Below are 8,930 nucleotides of genomic sequence, written 5' to 3' on the forward strand. Positions count from 1 at the left end.
CCAATGTTAGTCACATCCCCTGTGATCTATCTTGTAGTGTTTCTTGTGTTTTTGTGCTACCCCTGCAGCAGACCAGGGTGAAATCCTCTTCAAATCCTCTAGAAATAACAAAGCATGATGGAAATACATCGAAAATAGGAGCAGAGCTCTTGATACTGGACTCTTGCTGTGCCACTGACCTTGTTATTGCTTTGTTTTGAAGCGTGGTGGTGGTTTTTTTTCCCCCTGATGAAACACTAAACAGCCCTGTCTGCTGGAGTTGCCCATGTGAAGTCAGCAGGATTGGATTACTGCACCGAAAGGTGGTTTTTCGGACACCTGTGCCCTATTAGCAACAGGATATGAAAAGCCCGTTGAGAAACTGTAACTTCATATAGCTAATAGTTTAGAATGATTAATTGGTTTGTATTTGTTCTCTCCCACTGTGCCAGAGCAAGGCAGGGCAAGTGTTTTATCTCGGGAAGAACAGAGCAGATATCTTGTCAGATCATAGATCATGAGCGCTCATTAACTTTTATTATCTTTATGAAATGTTAGATGGCAAAGCCTGGCTTTTGATGCTTGAAAATGTGCATCTAATGTTGCAAAACCATTAAAGCCATAAACTGTGAAATGCAGCTTAATGACTTCTGCTGTATGTCCCATAGTCAGTAAGACTGAAAATGGAATGAGAGGGAGAAAGAAGGTGGTTGGCTGGAATTTTCCAAGGGCTTGGAGACTTCAGCGTGTGCAGTGGAGAAAGTCTTGGGACCACTTCTGCTTCAGAAGCGTGTGAGGAGGAGTATAAACTCACAGCTGTACTTGGAGTTGGTTTGCACTGTTCTTAAGGTCTAATGAGCTTGATTCAGCTCGGTAGTGCCTTGGAAGAGCTTTGCTTTTCCCCTTCCAGACCTGAGCAGCGGTGGCAGCTTTCCTCGTGACGTCTGAGCTGGATGTGCAGGGTGTAGATCAAGGAAGGGGGAGAAGATTGCTCAGCCTGTTTTTCTAAACCTTTTCAGTAAACTGATAAACCCCCTTGTTTGTCCCTGACAATACACAGAGCAGCAGTATGCCATGAGTGTTCCTCCAAGTCCCAACGTGTAGGTGACTTTCCACTAACCCTTCCATGGTGCTGCACAGGAGTCCAGGAGTGTAGGAATTGAACCAAGCCCTTGTTGTTGCTTCTGTGAGTGGGATGGATCAATCTTTCACTCAAGGAAAGTACTTCTTTGCAGTTCTGCTCGCTCAACACAGACCCCTTGATGTTGAGGCCATGGAAGCCTTTTGCTGGCACTGACCTCTTTCCATTCCTTCCAGTGCCCTCTGCCAGCACATTAAACAGGTTGTTGGTTCATGATTGATGTCAACCTTAAATCTCTTGATTAATCAACAAGAGACGAGCAGAGAAAGAAGACAGGATAGCTTCTAGAGGAAATGTGATGGTGTCAGGGCCTTACACTGGTCAGTGCCTGCCAACGCTTCTGATGCAAGGTTGTTTTCTAGGAGCCACTCACTTCACAGAAGGTTTGTCTGGAGTGGGTACTTTAGGAAGCCAGATAGCTGCAGTATTAAATGGAACATATTGCTTTATTCATAGAATGGTAGGGTTGGAAGGGACCTCTAGAGATCATCCAGTCCAACCCCCTGCAGAAGCAGGGTCACCTAGATCAGGTTGCATATTATTGACAGCCGTTCTAGCATCCTCTGATCCAGGCAGTGAGTGATGAGTTCCCTTTGCAGAAGTGGGGAAGCAAAGATGGTGCCTATCTCCATGGCAGCTTTTCTTGCATGGTGGAAAGAATGCCTGAAGAAAACCAGCTCATTAATTGACAAACTGATATATATGAGCTGTGATAAGAGGAAATGGGTGGCCTTGTCCTTACCAGTTGGGCATCGTGATCTGTGCTCAGCACCTTTCACCTCCCCAGGAAGCTTGTGGAATGTGGTGCAGATGGTGAAGAGTGGAGGGCAAGAAGGTGTTTTCCCAGGACAGCTTTTTGGATTTTGAAGGCTAGTCTCTTTTTTCTCTATAGTTTCCATGCTATATGATATCTAATATGTGACAGTAGAAGTTTAAGCAGCAATATATGTTACATGTGTGCATTCCATGAACCCCAAAGGCTTTGGTTATATGTAATACATTTACATAGACAACATTATTAGTAATGCTGTAGTAAAATGCTACATACCAGGGTGTTTTCCTCTATTAATGCTGTTCACTGGATGATTTTTGGATAGATTAAATCAAATAGGCTTTTAGTTTTAGTGTTATCATTGGGGGCTTTGCTCTGCAGGTGTTTTCCTCACCTTCCCTTTGAAATGGTGGCTGAGTTTTCAGTTGGGCTGCCGAAATTCTGGGCAAACCAGTAGTTTGTAGATGCAGCTCTTGCTGCTGAGTATTTTTAGCCTGTCCATAGAAGAGTATTTTCCCACTTAAGAAGTGAAATTGGCCGACTACTAAACTGATGCTAAGAACCAAAGCTTTAAATCAACTGGATTAAACTTCCTGGGGGATTCTGGAGTTGTAAAGATAAGTGCTTTTCAGGCCAGAACATCTGTTTGTACCCAGACTTACTACAGATAATCATACAGCTGATAGACTAGAGGCTGTGATATATGTTTTATACACATGCTTATCAATTCAACAGGGTTTTTTTCAGTCTCTAAGGACAATAACAGAGTTAATATATTTCTATGAGACTAGCTGTAGCTGAGAGGCAGTGGGAATCAAACCACACAAGGAAACGTGGGATAAGGTGACAGACTTCCTCTCACTTGAAAATAGCTCTGTACAGTAGATGAGCATTTTCTGGTTATGAGTGTAAAGCAGTTTTTCTAGTTTCAGTTACAAGAATCTGCATGCAATCCAAACGAGTCCCTGTGTGCCCTGCTCTAGGTGGTGCTGCTCTGGCTGGGGGGTTGCACTGGATGAGCTTTCCAGGTCCCTTCCAACCTTTAACACTCTGTGACTCTGTAATGTAATAAATTAGTAACTCACTTCTTATGCACCTTTGGTTTGGGTCTAAAGCAATGGCATTATTGCTTGTCTTTCCATACATGGCATAAAATGTAGTGGGGGCATGTTATTTTTCAAGTACTCAGTATATTTGAAGTGTCACAGACAGGCTCAAAGCACCCACTGCCATGGTCTGGCCCAGCCAGCATAGCAGCACCATGACAGCCTCTCGCTCGGTGCCCCCATCCACCCCCACCCTCATTAGGATGCAGAGGCCCCAGCCAAATGGGAGGAAAAAGATCACCAAGGTTGTTGTGGATGGAGACAAGGGCAGGGAGGGCTCACTGCCAGTTACAGTTCCAGGCAAAACAGACTCCAGTGCTCGACTGAGAGAGGAAAGGAGGAAAGTTTATTCTACAAGAACCAGAATGGAATAAAAGCAAAAAGGGAGCAGGATGATGAGAAAATTACAGCCAGCACTTAAAGATTTCCCTCCCCCATCCCTCCTTTCTTCCTGGGCCCAGCTCACTGCTCCCGATATCTCTGCCTCCTCCCCTCCTCCCCCTCTCACAGATGGGCTCTGCTGCTTCTCTCTGCTCAGATGAGGACAACTCCTGGCATTCTTCCCCTGCTCCAACACGGGGTTCCTCCCCTGGGACACAGTCCTTAACAAACTCCTCTGGTGTGGGTTGTTCCCAGCAGCTGCAGCTCCTGCCCATACAGGGTCCCTCCCACAGCACACAGTCCTTGGTGAATCTCTCAGGCGTGGGCTCTTTGCCACGGTTGCAGTTTCTGCCCATACAGGGTCCCTCCCTCGGGACACGGCGTCTTCTGAGTCTTTTACAAGTGCAAACACGTCTGTGCTTCACTGCTCCTCTCCACAGCATGCAGGGGGTCTCTGCTCCAGCACACCTCCTCCTCCTCCTCTCTTCCCTCACTGACCTTGGAGCCTGCATGGTTGCTTCTCTCTCTCTTCACTCTCCTTGCACCACCACCAGCTGGCAAAGAAGGAAAGCAAAAAGGAACAGGAAGAACCCTCCTTTTTGGGCTGCTGCTGCTGAAAAAGTGATGGTGGAGGTGTCTCATTGGCTCAGCATCAGCAATGGGTCTGGCCCGGAGATGGGAGAGTTTCAAGCAGCTCTTGGAGGAGTCATCTTTACAGCCCCTTACCAGAAACAGCTCCACATAAACCCAGGAGGGCTGCAGTGGTCCGTGGAAATGCCTCCTGTGAAGTCAGCGTCTTCCATCCGTTTTGGATCCCTCATGTCATGGACTCTTGTATGTTGTTAAACTTTCTCTTCCAGTGTCTCACCCAGACTTTTCTGGGCTGTTTTCTCTGGATGTAATGTGTGCCCAGGGGTGGCAAACAGTATCCCTGAAGGGGTTAATTTTCTTTTCCCCTGAGAAACTGTGTTTAAAATCAGGCATGCTGGTATGATTACAGTGATCAGTGCCAAGAGGTGCAGACACTCAGCAGGAGCACAAGCACCGTGAAGGCTGGTGTCCCCGAGCCAGCTGTTTGCAGCTGGATGTACCTGCTGCAGTAAGTGCTCGTGGCATTCAGTGCCAAGAGCTCAACTCCTGAGCTTCATCCAGGGCCGAGTGATTCACCGGCATTATTCGGGTTCTCCTGGGATGGCTTCGCTCTGCTGATTGCCTCTGACAGATCACTTTGCTTAGATTAAAAAGCCAATTGTTGCTGTCTAGTCGAATTTATAACCTCTAGTAAAAGGAAACTGAACCCCAGTGCTGTCCAGTGGTGTAAAAACACCTTGGCCTACAAATTATGTGGCATTAAAAAGAAAACTGAACACTTGAGCTGGTTTACATGCACCTGGGTGAAGAATTCACCAGCATCTACCCCGGGCTTGTCTGTGCTGAGGAGTTTATTCTGACATATTTAGCTGACCCCATGGATGAGCGTTCTTCTACTTACTGTCTTTGTGGAAATAAAGTGATGGATGGATGCTTGTGGGTGTGATGGCAGTATGGCTTTTAGGTGTATGTCACCTCACAGAGGGACTGTACTACAGGGACTCTAAATCCCAGCATAGCTTAGGCTGGGTGAGATGGCCCAGAGACAGCTCCTGCACTTCACTCCTGATTTGTGATGCCTCAGGTGTAAGACAGGGAAGAGAAAAGGGAAAATAAATGTTAGAAGCACTTCTGAGAGAAGAGTATCTTCAGGGAAGAGGTGAGGAGTGTCCTGAGTGGAAATGGAATAACAGGGCTGTTTTCAACAACAGCTGTTGGAAAGGAGGTTGGAAAACTGCCCTCAAGGTGTGATCTTTTGCTCTTCCCTGTCCGTTATCCCTCTGCACTGGGCCCTGGTGAGGCTGCACCTTGAATGCTGTGTCCAGTTCTGGGCCCCTCACTACAAGAAGGACAGTGAGGTGCTGGAGAGGATCCAGAGACAGGCAACAAAGCTGGTGAAGGGTCTGGAGAACAAGTCTTGATGGGGAGTGGCTGAGGGAGCTGGGGATGTGCAGCCTGGAGGACACTGAGAGGAGACATGATCACTTTCTGCAACTACCTGAAGGGGAGTCTAGTGGGGTGGGAGCCAGTCCCTTCTCTCCAGTAATGAATGATGGGACCCAAGGAAATGGGTTCAAGTTGCACCAGGGCAGGTTTAGATTGGACATTGGGAAGAACTTTTTCACCCTGAGGGTTGTGAGGGTTGGAAGGGGCTGCCCAGGGAGCTGGTGGAGTCCCCATCCCTGGAGATGTTCAACAGACACACAGCTGAGGTGCTGAGGGACATGGTTTAGTTTAGTGATGAGCCTGGCAGGGTGAGGTGAGGGGTTGGACTCAATGATCTTCAAGGTCTTTTCTAGCTATAACGATTCTGTGAGTCCCTGTCTGGTCTGGAGGCTGCAGCCTGCTGCTGCAGATGGGGAGCACTGGCTGGGCTCAGCAGGTCTAGAGGAGGGTCAGTGATGATGGTGCATTTTCTCTTTCACATTTGATGCTAGCCCAGAATGAGTCTTCTGCTGCCTCGGAGTTTTGAGTCTTCCCCTGTGCCTTAAGGCAGATTTTCTCAGGAGCATGTGCTAAAGCAAGTTGAGCTTCTACTGAAAGGGCAGGGCTTAGATTGCATATGAGGAGGGGCTGGCTTCTGTACAGACAGGCTGCTGCCCATGAAGCAAAGCATTGTGTGTAGCTACTGAAAGGTGCCTCTAAGCTCCAAATGTAAACTCTGGGCAGGACAAATCCAGGTTAATTACCGTATCTGTGCTTTTGGTCTGTGGCATGTTTTTAGGATGCACCTTTCTTCTGTTGCCCACGTGTCTTGGAAATTGTGTGTGTGTGTGCTTTTAAGTCAAAGATATGTTCTAAGTGTGAATTTTGCCTTCCTTGCTAGCAAAGAGCCGTTCTCCTGATCTTACTCTGAGGCAACTGGCACATAAAGGTGGAAAATCCAGTTGGGTTACATTCAGGTAGACATTGCTCCAGTTAGACTCAGTGTCCCTGTGGAAATAGATTTGTTTTAGCATCATTAGAATCTCCATCTACTTTTGACTGGATTGTGGCAGCTTTAGGACCAGTCTCAGACCAGACACACATACTTGTCTTTGCTATTCATGATGATACCTTTCTGTGTATGTGGTGATGATTAGCTGTGTCTGTGCTAACAGCATTGCCAGAGAAATGGGCTGAATCCATGGAAAAGGGCAACTGTGGTACCCTTTAATGTAAAGCTATGTGTTCCATCAGCTGTATTAATGCTGTGATTAAAACTGCTCAAGAGGACAGTGTGTTAATTACAGCTCATAGCTCTGTGTTCCTTACTTCTGTACATGTTTAACTACAGCTCATAGCTCTGTGTTCTTCTGTACATGTTTACAGCTCATAGCTCTGTGTTCTTCTGTACATGTTTAACTACAGCTCATAGCTCTGTGTTCTTCTGTACATGTTTAACTACAGCTCATAGCTCTGTGTTCTTCTGTACATGTTTACAGCTCATAGCTCTGTGTTCTTCTGTACATGTTTAACTACAGCTCATAGCTCTGTGTTCTTCTGTACATGTTTACAGCTCATAGCTCTGTGTTCTTCTGTACATGTTTACAGCTCATGGCTCTGTGTTCTTTACTTCTGTACATGTGTGGAAAAGCCTGAAGAAAATCTTTTCCTTGCCCTCTTTCACAGAAAGGCACCTTTGGCCACATCTTGTGCTGCTGGACTGCAGGGTTTATTCCTGCTTGTCTGTCTTGCCTCCAGTACCAAGCTTTTTTGTTACTCAGTCGTGGCTGGTTTGATGTGAGTTCACCAGGGGCTTTTGCTCTGTCGTGTGTCTTTGTGTTTAACAGCCAGCAAAGCTCAATGGACAGACAGATTACACAGAGACACGTGTTTGAGATCTGCCTCTGACACTGACCTGCTTTGTAGCCTCAGTAAATCGCTTTGTGGCTGTACATGGGCCTGTGCTGTTACAGTCAGACTGTAGGCTGCCGAGGGAAGGAGACAGCCTTTGTGCATCTGTGTGACGCCTCACAGGGCAGAGGAGTTCAGTAGGGACATCTGGAAGTGTCCAGAGCTAGTGTCTGGGTTTCATTCTGGTGATTGTTCCCTGGAGATAGCCCTTGAGTGTGGCTTCAGGAGTCTACTTGCTTTTCTTGTGCCTCACCATTCTGCTGAGCTCCTCTGGGGGCTGGAGCACCCCAGAGCAGATGGCTGTCCCAAGCACACACTCGGGAAACCCTCTTGAAAACGATCTTCAGTGCTTTACTGGTCACAAAGTTATGCACAAGGACTCAAAATCAGCCAAACACTCTCCAAGGTTTGCTTCTGCTCCAGTGTCTTGTCCTCCCCTGTCACTTTGTGCTCCGTAAAGTGTGGGGCAATAGGTTCATTCCTGTGATGTGTCTGGAAAACAGTCGTGTGTAGCAACTACTGAGCTGCTGGGGATGCTCCGTAAGAGCGTGACTCTGGTGAGCTGACTTGCCTAGGAGCACCACCTCTCATTGCTTTGTTGCTGGAGGCTTTTACATGGAGAAATGTGTTTGATGAGGTTGTGAAATCCCCATGGTTTGCTGTTGGTAAGCGTCTGGTTGTTGCTGTGCAGTTTCTGGTGCAGTTGGAAGGTTGCTTTTACACAGTAAGGGAAATCTCACATTCTCCTTGCAGCAGGAATTAAATCCACTGTCAGAGGCCTTGGTGTCAGTGTCACACTCCTCTCCTTTGGGTCTTTTTTGCGGGTGTTCAACATCACCTGGCAACTACTGCAACAAAACTGAGCACCTGAAGCTGAACCCACAGGCTGTCTTGTGTCAATTCTACCCATTTTTTCTTCTGCCTACAAGCACTCACTAGTACAATCCAAACTGAAGAGAGCCTGGGTTAGGAAAGCCTCCCCTGTGCCCTGTGGTGCAGCCCATGGTGAGGCAGCTGTGCCCCTGCAGCCCATGGAGGCCATGAGGGAGCACAGACCCACTGGCAGCCCCTGGAGGAGCCCACACCGCAGCGGGTGGATGCCTGAAGGAGGCTGTGACTGTGTGGGAAGCTCATCCTGGAGCAAGCTCCTGGCAGGACCTGGGAGCCCGTGGGGAGAGAGGAGCCCAGGCCAGAGCAGGTTTGCTGTCAGGACTTGTGACCCTGTGAGGGCCCCAGGCTGGAGCAGTCTGTCCCTGAAGGACTGTTCTCCTGTGGGTGACCCACGCTGGGGCAGGGTGTGAGGAGCTGCCCCATGGCAGGCCCCAGGCTGGAGCAGTCGGTGAGGAGCTGCAGCCCATGGGAAGGAGCCACGCTGGAGCAGTTGGTGAGGGACTGTCTCCCGTGGGAGGGACCCCACGGTGCAGCAGTGGCAGTGTGAGGAGGCCTCGTCCTGAGCAGCAGCTGAACAGATGAGTCTGTTTTGCCTGTGACACCAACAGCTGAGCCATCTCTCTGTCCTTACCTCCACTCACAAGCCTCTTGTTATCTTTCCCTCTCCCCTGCCCAGTTCAGGATGGGGAGTGCCAGAAGGACTTGATGGGCACCTGGCACCCAGCCAGGGCTG

The sequence above is a fragment of the Colius striatus genome, chromosome 2 (assembly GCF_028858725.1).
Source record: "Colius striatus isolate bColStr4 chromosome 2, bColStr4.1.hap1, whole genome shotgun sequence".
NCBI lineage: Eukaryota > Metazoa > Chordata > Aves > Coliiformes > Coliidae > Colius > Colius striatus.